Raw genomic sequence first — 16,996 nt, forward strand, 5'->3', positions numbered from 1 at the left:
ATCAACTACATTCTTAGTCTGCTTTTATCTTTGCCTTTCTATCAGGTGAAAAATACATCCATGAGTGACAATGAATATACGTATGATCATGTATAACTGAAAAATTGTGCTCTACACTGGAATTTGACACAACATTGTAAAATGACTAGAACTCAATAAAAAATGTTAAAAAAATACATCCATGAACAACTGCTTATTTTAGTATTGCTACTAATGCATAATTTTTTGTTATTTTGCATTTCACACAGTGTTTTGGTTCTAGTCTCAACTTGGCAACACCTTGTAATTTCTGTTGGGTAGGGAAGGAGTTTTCTTGTAACTGGCTAATCTCCAGGTTTGAATTTACTTGTTACTCTGGATCCATGATAAAGTCTTACAGGTGAAGATAACTTAGCGGGGAGGGTTTAAGCTCAGCAGTAGAGTACATGCTTAGCATGCATGAGGTCAATCCCCAGTACCTCCATTAAAAAAAAAAGAAAAAGATAGCTTATATTTATTTTCTACTTTACAGCTTTCAACATACATTTATGTTCCATCTCAACCCTTAAAATCAGATACCATATCTATTATACAGAAAAAAAAGGCTCTGAAAAGGGAAATGATTTTTCCACTAGCTAGTGAACAGTAAAGGTAGAACAGTGTAACTAGTACAAAAAAGTGCTGCTTAAACATATATTGATGCTATATAAATTCAGAGTAAGGAAAATTAAATATGAACTGAACCATGAAGGAAGAGTCACCACACTTCTCCATTCTCCTAATTATCATTAAAACGATAAAAATGTTGAAAAATAATGTAACTCTCACAAAAATTTTGAAGATATTCCAGAAGTCAGAATGCAGATGGGCTGAGATAGACTCTAGAGAAGAAACACTAGGGCAGCTACTGCTGGGAGCACCTGAGTTGACAGCAGGTCTATCCCAAGGAAACCTGGAGAAACTCCAAACTTAAAGTCTTCTAATACAGAGTCCAGGGGGGCTGTGAGACTAGTATCGTGGTAATGCACTAAGAAACGTGATCAGAGTCATTGAGACCCTTTCTCTTCTCCTCCTTTGCACGACATTGTTAGCTGACAGAAGAAGCTTTTGCCCCCAGCAGTGCAGATAAGGACAAGTCTTTAAGAAAAGCAAGTGGTCAGTTTTGGAAACAGGTCTGATGTGGATAAATCCATGCAGAACTGAAACACATCGTGGAACGGTGGGGATCCTAACCTGCTCACTGGCCAGTTTCACCTCCATGCTCCTCCAGCAACGTCTGCTCCCTGACAGACTCTGCTCATGTACCCAGAACTAACAGTCAGCCCTCACGGGGAGTGAGAATACAGATCTGTGCAACTGCTGAGGAAACTTACAACAGCTACCTATGGTCCTCAGCCCAGTTCTTCCTTCACTAAAACAAACAAGAAGACTCTTCAAATCAAGACATTTCAGAAAAACCAGGAGCATAAATAGGAAGAATACTTTAAAAAATGACTCCTGGAGAAATAGAGATGATTCAGGGGAACAAAAGAGAACTTAACAATTACAGGTATCTTTGTCAGAGAGATGTGAAAGAATATTCCATACTTTAAAAATGAACTTCCTTCCAGAAATGAGCTATAGAAAAGTATCAATCAGAGAATAAGAAAAAATTCCTGGGAATTAACATACGATTACTCAAATAAGTAACTCACCAAACTAATTTAAAAACAGAATCGGCAGGGTTAAAGGCAAATAATAATTCAGCTGATAAGAAGAAAGAAAACTCCTTGAATGTAGAAAAGGTGAAAAAGGGATTTTAAAACTATGTGGAAAAGGAGATGAAACAGATCAATACAGTAAATCTAACATTTGTCAATAGGAATCCCCTAAATGTGAAACAGAGGCAGAGATAACCAGAAAAAGAAAAAGAGAAATAATCTCATTGCCAAATTAGATAAATGATAAAAGACCTTCATCTAGACACATCCTTCTGAAATTGCACAAAACCTCTAAAACCTACTATAAAGAAAAAAAATCAAGGTTATTCACAGAAGAATGAGAACCTGACTGACATAAGAATTCTTATCAATAATGCTGGATACTAAAATAAAATAGAGCAAAACTGCATATCTAGCCAAATTATCAATCAAATGTGAGTACTATATGAAGACATGATTTGAAACATGTAAGGACTCAAATTTATCAGTAACCTGCCATATATGAATAAATGCCTTTAGGAGAAACTCCAATAAAACAGAAATGGAATACAAAAAAAGATAACATGAGATAGAAACTACAGGGAGAGAAGAATATGGCCTAGAAGAAAGGCTGGCAAATTATGGCCCATGGGTCAAATACAGATACCACCTGTTTTTGTAAATAAAGTTTCATTGGAACTCAGCCATGCCTATTCATTTACTTACTATTTTTCTTTTTTAAACTTTTTATTGAAGTATAGTTAATTTACAATATTTCAGCTGTACAGCAAAGAGATTCAGTTATACATATTTATATATATATGTTCTTTTACATAATAGGTTTTTACAAGATAGTAAATATAGTTCCCTGTGCTATACAGTAGGTCCTTATTGTTTATTTATTTTATAAACAGTAGTGTGTATATATTAATCCCAAACTCCTAATTTATCCCTCCTCAAACCCCCCTGCTCCATTCCCACTGCTTCCCCCTTTGGTAATCATAAGTTTGTTTTCTATGCTGGTGAGTCTATTTCTGTTTTATAAGTAAGTTTATTTATATCTTTTTTTTTTAGGTTCCACATATAATTGATATCATGTAATACTTGTCTTTCTCTGTCTGACTTACTTCACTTAGTATCTCTAGGTCCAAGCATGTTGCTGTAAATGGCATTATTTCACTCTTTTTTATGGCTGAGTAATATTCCATCACACACACACACACACACACACACACACACACACACACACACACACACACACACAACTTCTTTATCTGTTCATCTGTTGATGGATTTCTGGGTTGCTCCCATGTCTTGGTTATTGTAAATAGTGCTGCTATGACTATCTGTTTCTTCTGTGTTACATAACAGAGCACATTGTAGTTGTGACAGAGATTGTATGATTAGCTGTAATGGAGATTGTATGGCCTTTAAAAACTGAGAGTATTTACTATCTGCCCCTTTATGGAAAGAGTATGGTGACCTCAGTCTACAAGAAAGAAATTAGGTTGCAAGAGATTAGAGTCACTGAATCTGAATCAGAAGAAATCTTAAGAGAACAGCAGTCATTAAAATGCCTTTCATTGGGATATGAGGTTGGGGATGGGTTTAGGGAGGAAGACTCTGATTTTATTTTGGTCCCTTTGTTTGGCTTGATTGTTTTTTACCAGGTGTAGGTATTTGGTTAATTAAAAAATAATAAACTCATCACTCATTCAAAAACATGCATTGCATGCCTACTCTATGGTAAGCAGTTTTCAATGCTCTGGGGAAAGAGCGGTGGACAAAGCAAAGTCCCCATACTTTTAGACTTTAAACTCTGGTGAAAGGAGATAGAAAATAAACAATCTTAGCACTCCTGACATTTTGAGCCAGACAGTTCTTTGTTGTAGGGAGTTTGTCCACTGTAGGATATTTAGCAGCATCCCCTGCCCTTACACATTACTTATCAGTAGCTCCTGTCCAGTTATGACAATCAAAAATGCCTCTAGATATTTTCAAATGACCTCTGGCTGGGGGTTGGGGGGAGGGATTGTATTTGGTTAAGAACCACTGGTACAGGGTAAAAAGGTTTAGGGGCCAGCAGATCAAGGTTTTACTTCAACCTCCACTAATTGTTAGCTATTAATCTTTGTGAAATAAATATACTTAACATCACTAAATCTCATTTTCCTCTTCTGTGGAATGAGGATTAAAAAAAATACTCTGCAGGTGGTTTCTGCTGCTGATGCTACTTCTCCTGTCTGTTCTCCTCCTCCTCTTCCTCTTCTTTTTCTTCTGAAAATGTATGTACGTGGCACATAGTATACATTAAATAAATACAAGCTATTATTATTTTAACTATAATTGTAGTAATGATGACGAGGAAGAGGAGAAGAGGAGCGTGAGGAGTGGAGTGTGAGCGAGCTAAGGGTGGTGAGAGATGACGAGAAGTCCGTGTAGGCCTGGGATGCTTGGGCTGGTCATGCTGTCTCCAATGAAACATTGTGATGATGGAATTGTGCTATGAGATGCCATGTTCTAGAAAAATAACATGGCTCTGGAGCACTCGAAACACAGACAGCATGACTGAGGAAGTAAACTTTTAATTACTTTTTGTTTTAACTAATTTAGATTTAAATAGTTGCCTGTGGCTAGTGGCTACCATATATATTGACCAGCACAGCTCAAGAGAGCGAACAAGAACCAGTGGAGAGGAAAAAATGGGAACACAAAGAGCTTATATTACAGTTTATACTTAAAGTGAGATTAATTGGGTGATGGTGTTTGCGGCAGGGAAAGCAGATAAAAGCATTTCAGTATCCCGGGCATGCTGTAATGAGAGCCTGGATGAGGGTGGGGGAAAGAAGAATTTGGGGAAGAGGTGGGCCACCACAACGAGAATGTCCTCAGTGCTTTCATTCCTGTTGCTGTCTGCCTCGAGACGCTGACTTCAATTGCGACCCAACTCAGTGACCTCTGATATTATTGTTTTTCCTTACATATGATACACTTCCATGTCTACCTCTGAGATCATAACCGAGATCCATGGCTTCCAGCTCAAAATTCTTCATAAGCTCTTATAATTATCCTAATAATAGGCAAATCATAATGCCTGCTTTTAAAAATGTTTCTCCATAGATCTGATTTTCTGAAGTTTTAATCACATTTTTTGTGAGCCTGGGTTCTGGCTGAGTTATCTACCACTTCCTTAAAATTCTGTAAAACTTAGAACTAACTGACAAATTCTTATTAAACTATCCCTCCATCAAGTGCTCTTTAAATCAATAAAACTACTTTTTCTGTGATTTATTTAGACTTATCTCCTTTTCATATTGAAAAGTTTAAAACCATTTCAGTGAGAACTGTTATTTTTACTAGTATTTACTGAGCTCCATGCCATGCTCATCCAGGACTCCAAAGAGCAGAGGCCTTTTGGGAGAGTAGAATAATCCATTTAGTGGAGGTCACAGCTACCTTGAAGCGGGTTCTTTATTTCAGCAGTCAAGTCAGTGCATTATTAAAATAGTCTAGATTTAGGACAATACATTCATTTATCGGTTCTGGCTGCACAGCACTAAAAAGTAAAGACTTCAGGGCCAGAACAAGGATATGCACCCAGGTTTACCATTTTCTAGTGGAGTGACTTGGGCAGGTCATTGCATTCTTCAAACATCAGTCTTCTCATTTGTAATAAATATAACAAGATCTGACACTCCTATTCCAGAGATTATTGTGAGCTTTGGGATGTGACATATTACAAAATGCTTTGTATCACTTAAAAAATTGGTACAGATTTTTTTTTTTAAATTTAGTATGTATATACATGACTGGGATATTGTGCTGTACACCAGAAATTGACACACTAACTGACTGTACTTTCATAGAAAGAAAGGGAGAAAGAAAGAAAGAAAAGCAAATAAAAAAAATCTAAATGCAACTTCTTAGCTGGTCACATTATTTTAACAATTTTATAACCCAAAGTCTACATCCTGGTTCTTTCTGTGAGCATAATGTTACGGAGTAGAACTAAAAATGCATGCACACATTAAGCTACACATTACATTTATTATAGCCCTTTGATTTATTGGGCCTTCCACCATCTTGCAGAGGAAAAGTAGAGTGGTGTGATCAGAGTTATATAAATTACTCAGGACCATGAGTGCTTGTATGATTTAAATATTTTTTTCACTGTTACGTCTCGTATTCCTCAAACACCAATATAATCTTGGAAAATCAGTCATTTTAAGGATCCCTCTCCCCAACCATTTAAAGTATTGGCTGTGTAGTTATTTGTTTTTAAAGAGTCTATAATATCAGAAATTCACCTGCATCTTTGCTCAAAATTGAGCTAACTAGCTGCTCTTAGGCACTATGTGAGAAGAATCCCAAATGCCTACGTGTTGCATCTTATTCTACATATATAACATGAACTCTTAGCATGAGAAAATCCTACAGTGAGCAAGAAAATATTTTTAAAGAAAACTAAGTACAAACACTGATTATTTTGGAAATAAAACATAAGATCTTCCTAAAGAGAAGCATTTCCTAAGTTCCTATACAATGCAAGAAAATATATTTTGGTTGTAATTTGTTAAATGGAGTAGCTTTGTTTTAACAATTGCCAGATGTGGATCAGTGTACTTCCGCTGCTTTAAATGGTCATAATCCAGAGTCATTAACACCAGAGAGAATCTGAAGAAAGGTTAATTCAAACCATCTGAGGCAGACCCAAATGGAATCCACAAAAATTGAGGATTGATTCACCACTTTTTTTTCTTTTTTTTGAGAGTGGGAGAGTTTGCATCAGAAACACCAAAGATTTCCCTGTCTAGTCTGAGACTCTGAACAATTGAATGAATGGCAAAAGAGCACAGGCATGGTATTCAAATTCCGGAAATTTTATCAAGCCCAGTTTGACTATGCAAAGAAGACCAGTACTGCCCATTATAGAAAGACTAGAGTTTCACACACACACTCATGCACGACCCTCATTTTCTTAGCTCTGACTTGGCATATGCATCAAGGGCACTTTCTGTGTAGTCAGCAAGCAAGTACTAAGATGCCTAAGACACGGTCTCTTTCCACAGGGGTTTTTCCTAAGTGTTCTCCTTGAAGAAATGTAGTTTCCAATTTAAGTTGACTTCTGTTCATATGAAAACTAATTTGAAACTTCACTGGAAGTTTCAATTTAAAGTTTCTAATGACACTGCTCATGCCTCCTTGGCTGCTGAACACCAAATCACAAAACGACTGTGACATGGTGTAAAGATCTGGTCATGACATGGTCTACAGATAGAACAAGCCTTTCAACAAAGGATAAATGTTAATAACTAGGAGGACATTAGAGATGTTTAATATGCACTTAAGTCGTTTTTTCTGGATGATGAGTATGTCGTATTTACTCAATCTGTTATTTTCTTAGACATTTCATAGCTGAAAAGTGTGGTGTGGAAGGAAGTAAACAAAGACTCCCATGCTCCTGTAGCAATAAGAGAGGATTGAGAGTTACAGCCTAGCAATGGAGGCAGAAAGATAACACCTCTACAGACGGAGTCTATCAGGGCTTCCAGGGAACACTTAGCCCCTCTGAATACTCTAATCATCTATAAACACTTACATCCTTTATTCAGAGGAATGCAGGTTGCGGTCACCAGCCAATACAGTCCTTTAAAGGGAAATGATTTTGTTGGGAAAAAAAAAAAAATGCATTCATTAAATCAGAATCTATCCTCAACAGCCTCCTGTGACTTTAAGAAGCGTCTCCCACGGCTTGTATTCAGATGTGGGTGGCAAGAAGATGGGATGTGGAAACCTCACGTTAAGCACAGAGGAACACAAGGGGTGTTGAGAGCTCGGGGGCCAGAGAATTTAGCAGGGCGGTGGTGTGCGGAACATCGAGGCAAAGAAGAGGTTAAAAGTCCAAAAAAAAATTATGAAGCAGGGAACAGAACTGGAGTTAAGAAACTGGCCCAAGGGTTATATGCAATCACATCCCCAAACCTGAGCCAGAAGAATTCATTACCCAGTATAATAAGCATTGAGCTTCGGCAGAAAGAATGAAATGTTAGTAGCTCATTAGAGCTGGTTTAATGGATCTTTCCCAAAACAACTGGCTGGAACTGCAAAAGCTCAGAAGTAAAGAGGGACGATTCTCTCCCACACCATCAAAGAGGTTTAAAAGCACATAGTGCTGCTACACTAAGAGAAGAGCTCACATTTGACTTGCTCCTAACAAGGGCTCCAATCATTTCTGATGTTTTTGGTCTAGTCATCTGGCTTCTAACCTCTTGCTAGTCAAAGCCTGGTCCGTGGTCCAGCAGCATCAACATCACCTGGGAGCTTGTTAAAATACAGAGCCTCAGGCTCCTCCTCAGACCCACTGATTTCGAATCTGCATTTTAATAAGATCCCCAGCTGATCCATCTTTGCTGTGAAGTTTGAGAAGCTTACCTCCCAGTATCTACTCTAATATCTTATCATCCGTTCTCTGCATAGCTGACTCAGTAATCTATCAATTTTGTTGATGCACTGGTTATTTACCCCCTTGTCTAGAAAGAAAGTTTCATTAAGGCAGGAAAAGGGCATGGAATTGGTGTTCAATAAATATTCACTAAATGACTAGGTGAATTTTTCTCCAGTCTAAGATAAAGTCTGGATGATAAGTAAGGTCCCAATATCTTTTCTTTACCACTAGAAAATCTCATTCTTTTTTCTCTCACTTTTATCTGTAGGGAAGGTGAATTTTGCTTGCTAAGCCCAAATCCTTGTCTAGATCTCCTTTCCATTAGGATCTTGCTCTGTAAGTTTGTCCTTCTGCTTCCATACAATGCACGCCCCCCACCCCGCCCCCTCCAGTCTCTATCTGCTCCCCACCCTTCAGTTTAGGACTTCCCACGTTAATGAGAGCAGAGCCCCACTGTAGTCACTGCTTTCCTTACCTTACGTATTCTGTCTCTCTTTCCTTTGAATCCCGGCCTTCTTAAGCTTGTTTTCCTACTGGTTTCATACCCTTATTGACTTACTCACTTCCCGAGATCTTGCTTCTGTCCCCACAATCTAACTGGTTTGAGTCAGACCCAGATTCAAATCTGGTCCTGAAACTTGTGCAATTCTCTCAGTCTCTGGTCCTTCATTTTTTAAATGGCAATAACAGACTCCACATCAGAGTCATTGTGATTATTAAAGTGCCTGTCACAGAGGCTGGCACACGCAGGTGCTAACGTGATCTCAGATTCCCTATCTTGGAGGAAAGCTGAGGCTAATTTCAAAACTAGCAAATTATATCTTACTAGGAATTTGACAATATCAAATTTAGTGACTCTGCTGTTAGGAAATATCCATTGGAAATAATTTGAAATATCGTGTAAGAGTAATGCACACAGTATTCCATTGCAGCATTATGACGATAGTGAAAAATTAGGACCAACAGGGAATAAACATGTCCGATGTCTACACAACAGAACATTATGCAGGTGACAAAATGTTGTAAGAGATGCGGAAGACACTCTGGTGGAAAAAAGGCAGAATTCAAATTGTATTGTTCTGATCCTGATTATGTAAATTTAAATGCAACAGATGAAAAGAAGCCAAAAAGTTTAGAAAGTGTTAACCACAGTCTCTGGATTGTGTAATTATGGATGGCTAATATTTCCTCCCTAACACTCTTCTGAATTTTACAAAATGTGAATTTATTATTTTTATAACAGAAAACATTACCAAAATAGACAATAAATCCAGCAGTCTTTTATTTAATCTCATTCTTCAGTTTTTCTGGAGAATTTGAATTTTAGCCTTGTTTTCTATTACTTCAACTGTCTTCTCTTTTCTTTGCCTTTTTTTTTTTTTTTTTAAATCTTCCTTTAACTTTGTCAACCTGTCCCTGATTCTGCATTCTAAATGAGAGTGCTGTCAAGAGTTTTCTCTCTGGTCCTCTTCTCATCTTTCTTGATAATATCGTCCACACTTTATCTCCCTAATTTCTCTTCTCTGCAATCTACCAGACCAGTCCACCTACACCCAGCCAACACGGTCTACACCTGCCTCTTCATTTTCTATTCACTCTCTCACTCATTCAGTCAGCATGTACTGGCTGTCTACTATGTACCACACAGTCTTCTAGAGGCTAGGGGTATAATAAAAATGAAAAAAGGCCTCTTTCCTCAAGCAGATTTTACCTACCTTCCTCCGCTTAATTTTCTAGCTATCAAATTCAAATGTTAGAGTTACCACGAGTCCTTTTGCTCTTCCTCCCTCCTACCTACCAATCAAGCAGTTGCGATTATCAGTGTATGAATTTGAGCTCAGAAACATCTTTTGTTTTCATGACCTCTTTTTTAATGTCCCACCATCAACACCCTCTTTGAGCCTTTATTTTTTCCTGGATTATCCTGTGACTGCTTCCAAGTATTCTTTCTTCAGTATACTCTCATACACAACCCTGTCTCATACAGAGCTATAAAATAAGTAATCTGAAAACACAGTTCAGGTCATTGTGGTCTCCTAATCAAAACACAGTCAAAAACTTTTCATTCAATAAGAAAATATTTCCCCAACTTGGCATTAAGGTCCTCTTCTAGTGTATTAGGTTGAACTGAATGAAATTTTAATTTTGTAGTTCTGAAAGGATAAAATATGAGGCATTTCATTTGGTCCAACCTAACAGGATTCACGTACTTTTCCATCCTTATCTTCTAAAAACACCCTTCTTCCACCCTGCATTCTAAGGTATAAATGAGAGCAGTCTACACTTTCCAACCATGTTCACTTCCTTTGGTTCATTTGCTAATGTTGTTTATTCCTCCTGGAGCTCCTCCATGCATTATCTCGCCTTTGAATACTTCTATTCATCCCTAGGTTCCACCTCAAAAGAGTCATCCTCCACAGCTGAGTCTCTTCTCAATTGTTAGTAATTCTGTTCTGCAATAAAATTCCTTAAAAAATCATTCATGTGTCTCTTATGGTACCAATGAGCCTTGGTGTGGTACTTCCCAGTTTTATTCTGCTGCTACCCAGCTGAGCTGGGAAAATGTTTTGCCATATATATTCCTTTCCAAGTAGAGCATCCTAACACGTATTTGTAATTGTCAGTGCCCTCAGTTATTTTTCTGGGTTAGTTAGTTGTACTTTAAGGTTGAATGTGGTATTTTCATGTTGTATAGACACTGTTCCCTGCTTGTTTATCTATTTTGGCCATTTGAAACTTCTGCCATTATCCCAATTAAAAAAAAATCAAACCTTTGCAAGTTATACTATTCAGCACTTGAATTCTCTGGCTAATTTTCTCGTATAGATGATGCAATTCAGTAACACTGATTTCTTTGTAACGACATAGGAGATGCTTTATGAAAAACTTTCTATTTTATCTCTAACATTCCTCCGTAAAGAATAAAAATTCTCATGTTAAATATAAAATATGTATTAAAAATATAAAACATACCAGAGCTTGAATATTACAGTTAAGTATTTGAAGATGTATTTACTCCTACCTTATACACACAAAAACAAGAATCTACGAACATAGTTTTAACCTTATTTCCATAACATATATATCATGTGCATAATAAAACATTAAAATAATGATTATGAGCCAAAAAATCTACTAGAAAAAAAATGTAGTTATCTGTGGTTAATATGAAGGACTTCAGGCCAGACTTATGTTGACTGCCCAGTTAGAATCTCAGTTCATTCATAAAATGGAGGCCATACCCAGAATTATAGGGAGAGTTAGAAATGCATTAACATACGTTGAGGGCTTAGGATATTATCTAGCACATAGTTAATAATAAAAAAATACATAGTTTTATTGATGAAAATAAATGACAAGAAAGAACAGCATTCCATTAAGCTATTATAATTCTAGAAGTTTCCTTACAGATTATACATACATATGTATGCATGTATATATATATAATGATGTCATACTCGGTAGTCTATAATAAGCAACCAAGCGTTTAAGAAGATTATGACATCATTCCTAGTATTACATTGAGAGAGAGAGGGCGGGCGTCCCCCCCCACCCCCATCTGCTGCAGCAAAATTTTGGCTGAAGGCACGAAGAGCAATAAACAATGCCAAGCCTAGGAGTAGTATTTAGGAAGCGTCCATAAAGCAAAACTCATGCTGCAGTTTGGCGTCTTTCCCCTAGCTGGTGACAGTGAAAGGGGACATTTCAAAAATTCTTTCCATCTTAACCTAAAACCAGAAAAATCTTTTTCCATATAGACTGAAAAAACTTCACACGGTTCCTCTGATTTTCTACTCAGTATTAATTATCTAATCAATTTTGATTAATTAGAGACATCTAATGAATATTTTGGGTAGCTAAAAAATGTACCAAATGTCTGTTTAACAGTGTGCAATCTCATGAAAAACAAGAACAAAATGGAAACGTAACGGAAAATACTGGCAAATTCGTTTATCCATCAAATAATTAAACAAATATTTACTGAACTGCTGTGGTCCAGGCACTATTCTATGTGCTGAAGATATGAGTAAAAAAAAATCAGTAAAGGAATTACCTAAAGTCAAGACGATGTTGATTAGAAAAACCGTGATATAGATCACTGACTCTCTTAGAGTCTAATAGTCAAATTCTTTTCTGATTTGACAATGTAACGGACTATTTGAATTCTGTAGTTTATGACACTAAATCTGTCAACATACCCTAAGATGAATTTTAAAATGGTCCCAGAAAATTTAGAAAACAAGATGCTTTTGGTGAGATAATATGTCATTTTTCCAATACCCAGACAAATTGCACAGTGTTGATTAATTCCTATTGACGATAGACAGAATACATTTTTTAGTGGTTAAATAATCACTTCATCCTTTTCCAATTCATGTAAATACCCCACAGTTCAAAGTTAATACAATGAGTTGCTAAATGAGTCAGAAGATTAGCTAACAGTCTCACCTGAAATATATACTGTACAAATTTAGTTTGGTGGGAAAATACCAAATAGACTTTTTCACCAAATATGAAATGTTTTCATTTATTCTGAGTGAAATCTAAAAAGAAAGAATAGTCCCTAGGGTTTTAAAATATCCTGGAGGAATAGTAAGTCCTATTTGGGGATTTCATACATGATTCCACTGAGTAATTTCTGAGGGAAAAAATGCAATATATTTCCTATATCTCTGAGACAAGCCTATTAGATTTTGTTCAGTATCTGAAATAATGCAATTTCCCCTTTTAGGACACACTGAATTATTTTAATGAATTCATTCTCCTATGCAAAAACATTATGTGATGCTGCCTCCACTCTGGAAGTGGGGTGACAATGGCACCTGCCCCTTCCCTCTCTCCCACAATAACTACCCACAGCAGCCAAGCCCTTGATAAGTGCTTGTGAAATGAATAAATTAAGCTTCTCATAATTACACATTGCAGAGAAAATTAAACAAGGACAATGTATTTGTCTCCTTCAACTGCTACAAATATTCACCCTTACAGGTGTACACTTGCATACTTCTAGTATTTCCAGATCAGGAGTTAAACGTTAACCATTTTTTGAGTACATTAAAAACCTAACCTTTCTGCATAAAGTATTTTGGACTGATAATCTTCAGGGGAAATACTATGTGAATGCCAAGGAAAGATTTAAAAGATGCATTGATCTTCTTCTCAGCAAGGCAGAAAAATGTCTTCCATTTTTCAAAAGGCTAATTACAAATACTGGTTTTTATTGACATGAGTATATGTTAAAGTCAAAGACAATCTTCAAGAATTAAAGAAAAGGTAATACTCATAATCAGCGCCTCCAATCAATACACATCCCGATGCTGAATTTGAGGATTAATATTTTTCATGTAAGGCATAAGGCCCAGAATCAATGATTCAACTCCTTTCACGGTGAGATGACAGATTACTTTCTTACGCTGTCAATGCCGAATGAAGCATATGTAAAATCGGGTCCTTTAGTAACTAATAACCTTGGCCTTTAAATATATACAGTACCGAAGACTGAAGCATCGGTGAAGAAGTTACCATGTTTTATTCGCAAAACCCAACAATACTGAGTCATCCCTGGGCTTTCCTCTCCAGGGCTCATTCTACCTGGGAAGGGCAAGCCATTTCAATTTAGCCATTTAAAAAATATCACTTACTAGCAGGATTCTCTCAGATAAAATCATGACTCAGTGTATTTCTCTTAAATTAAAATGATTAAATTTTTCATTAAGATAGAGAATTTTGGACATTAAAAAAAAAAACTGTTGCAATAATAAAAATCCCCCAATAAGCCAGACTGTTGATATTTGCGAACAACTTTCAATACAGACAAAAAAAAAAAAACAAAAAAAACACAATTCTTTAGACAGTTTAGGAACAAAACAGCCTTGGATAATGGCATTCTCTGCGTAGCAAGTTATACATGCTATAGACAATGACCAACGTAGGCTTAAGGATAAAAGACCAACCATAGGGAGATTAATTTAAATAGAACATTCCAAATCTTCTCTGATTTTCCCTCATTTAAACATCCAAACAAAACATGTGGTACCTTTTAATTTTCTGAATGAGTAGTCCCCAATCAATGTTTCTTCGGTTAGAGACAAGCTGAAGAGTCTACCGAAACAAAAGAAAAAAAATTCACACATAAATTTAGTAGCTAAATATTGAAAACTGTAACTCACCAGTAAGCAAATTCATTCTTTATATCCAGATAATAAATCTAAGTCTTGAAATCTGTAGCACAAAAAAACGCAGTACTTGAATTTTTAGGAAGCCCAAGAAGGAATTTTAAAGCATTTTACTTTGAAAGAATATAAAGCAGATCCTTTGAAAAACGGATGAAGCATAAAACAAAATAAAAATTTAAAAAACCCAAACCATTACCAGCGCATATGCAGCGATACCACCCAAGTCTAGCCTTTGAGAACTGCTGCAGAAGCCCTCTCCCTGAGTATTATCTCCGCGGGCTGGCTGTGACTCTCTAGCTCCAGACAGACGCAGTCTGCAAGCCACCAGCTCCTGTCTGTGTGTGTCGGGGAAAGGGAAGCTGCAAATTAGAAAAAGTCCCCGCAGTGGCGAAAAGGAAAATAAGGCGAGTGGGAGAGGGAGAGAGAGCTCACTAGCCTCAGAATTTTCCAGAATGATGACAAGCCACCCAGTTCCGCCATCATTCACTGACAATAAGATGTAGCCCTGGCGTATGATTTAGCAGTTTGCACAGGGGCTTCTGGTATCAAATGCCTGACAGGCATCTTAATTGCCTCCATCCAAGTGTGTCCCCAGGAGTCGAGTCTATAAGCCTATGAATGTCATCATCTGTTCTCCTTTGTGTTAAAGCCAGACACACACACACACACACACACACACACACACACACACACACACACACACACACCATGTTTAAACAGAGAAACTCTTTTCTGGCATATAGGATTACAAATAAGTTGGGCTACCCAAACTGGACATGACTAAACTAAACGACAGTTTATGGGAATTTTTATTATCTGCATTCGTGACATCAGAGATTCTTTGATGTTTTGTCATCGACAGATAATGACATATTTTTAAAGCTGAGTATCATATATTGCTTATTTAGATTCCAAAATAAATAACTGTGTTCACGAGAGAAATGTGTATATTTATATATATTTTCCTGTGGAAAATTCGATACCCTTGTAACTGTGATAATTACGCACTTGGCAATGGATTCCTTATGAGGGAGAATGCAGCAAAAAAACAAAGAGGATTTGGAAACCAGGGTTGATTGTGATTTCTGGGGGCCATCTATTTTATTCCATTTACATACAAAAGCAAATGGAGGTGACAACCAGCTTGAGTATTGGGACTTTGCAGTCCCTGAGGACCAAGGCAGGGAATTGAATCTCTGGCGTAATCAGTAGCCCCTTTATGTTAGCAACTGAAATTAACAGTTGAGTATCCTTGTTTTACAGCGCCCTTTATGTAGGGAAGTTACGTGTGGAATAATTCCCTACATTTATTTCCTGGACAGAAAGGATGGGGAAAATGTTAATAAATAAATAAATTCTGGCAGTATTGTCAGCTCCCTGCATCAGTGAATGGAGCAAGATTCCATGTGTACCAAAAGGGCCAGCTGTGAAGAAGGTTGCTGGGAGGGAGTATCACCATAGTTACCGGAAACAGAAAGTAGGAAAAAAAACAAGGTGATGACAGAGATGGAAGGAGACTACAGTGGAGGAAATTTAGAGGCAATGATATGCTTCATTATTCTCCTTCTGGAAAGAATCATCTCTTTTAAGCTTTATATTAGATTTTGAATGTATCTGGATGAATTTGCATTCTCTGTCAGTCACCTTTCTTCTCCATTTTTTTTATCACCAGCTAATTTCACTTTCATAATTTTGGTTCTTTTGTGTAAGATGGATCCTGCTACACCTTGCCTCTGATCATTTCCTAGATTCATGAACACCATCCATCCTAGTCCACACCCTTTGTTTCACAGAGGAGAAAGCTGAGTCCCAGGGAATCTGACCAAGGTCACAGAGCTGACTGGAGGTCCAACAGAGAGACACCATCCCAGTTTCCTGGTTCAGGTCCCCTGTTTCTCTTCTTTCACCAACTGACTTTCTTTCTGTGCTCTCTTCCATTCTGTTTGCAAGCAAAACAGATTCCAGAAACATCTTTTGTCTTTGATTTTGTAAGCCTTCTTTTACTTGCTAAAGCAGCGACCTTCCTCTTTAAAATTATGCACTGCAATCATTCTGAGGACTAGCGTTGCTTAATATCCGTGCTGTGCTGTACTGGAGGTCTGCAGAATCTGGGGTAATTATGTCACTGCTTTTCTTTCATTTCTAGTCTGTCAAGCAGAGGAATCAAGCATGATTGCCCTTTTGTGAACCTATCTTGTCGAGCCTGAACTTAATCTTCATATACTAGGCACTCTAGCATCCCTGGCATCATTCTTTCTGTGAGCATGAAATTGGGCAATCGAATTGAATCAGCCTCCCAAGTTTCCTCCTAGTTATGAGAACCTTCCTGGGGTTACCCAAAATAATGAAGCTGCAAAATTAGGAGCGCATGTAAAATTAAAACTAAAAACCAAAAAAAACCAAAACAAAAACAAAACACACACACACACATACACACACACACACACACACAAAACAACCAAACAGAAAAAACCCACTCAGAATAACCACTGGGGGGCGCAAGATTTGTTAAAAATCTTTGTGAGTTACTTAGTAAAAAATGAGTAGGATTTTGACCTTGATGTTTTACCAGTTATTTCCTTTCTAAAATGTTCTTTCAATATTCAGTTCTTATGATTCATTGCTTTTAGGTTAACTCATCGATAAGGAGAGTCATATTGCCTTTTTTGATGTCTAACATACCACCACTACTGCCCTGTGCCCAGTGTGCCGGCTAT

The 16,996-nt window shown here is 37.1% G+C and overlaps 1 protein-coding gene across 1 annotated transcript in view; it reads right to left on the reverse strand.

Annotated features, from left to right (window-relative positions):
* MAP2 (microtubule associated protein 2) overlaps positions 1 to 14,835 on the reverse strand; it is a 137,033-nt gene extending 122,198 nt beyond the window's left edge. Inside the window, 2 exon segments of the mRNA XM_032479968.1 lie at positions 14,141 to 14,205; positions 14,476 to 14,835. The gene's annotated coding sequence lies outside the window, so the exon portion shown is untranslated.
* Between the last annotated feature and the right edge of the window lie 2,161 nt (positions 14,836 to 16,996).

This window comes from Camelus ferus, chromosome 5 (assembly GCF_009834535.1).
Source record: "Camelus ferus isolate YT-003-E chromosome 5, BCGSAC_Cfer_1.0, whole genome shotgun sequence".
Classification (NCBI taxonomy): Eukaryota; Metazoa; Chordata; class Mammalia; order Artiodactyla; family Camelidae; genus Camelus; species Camelus ferus.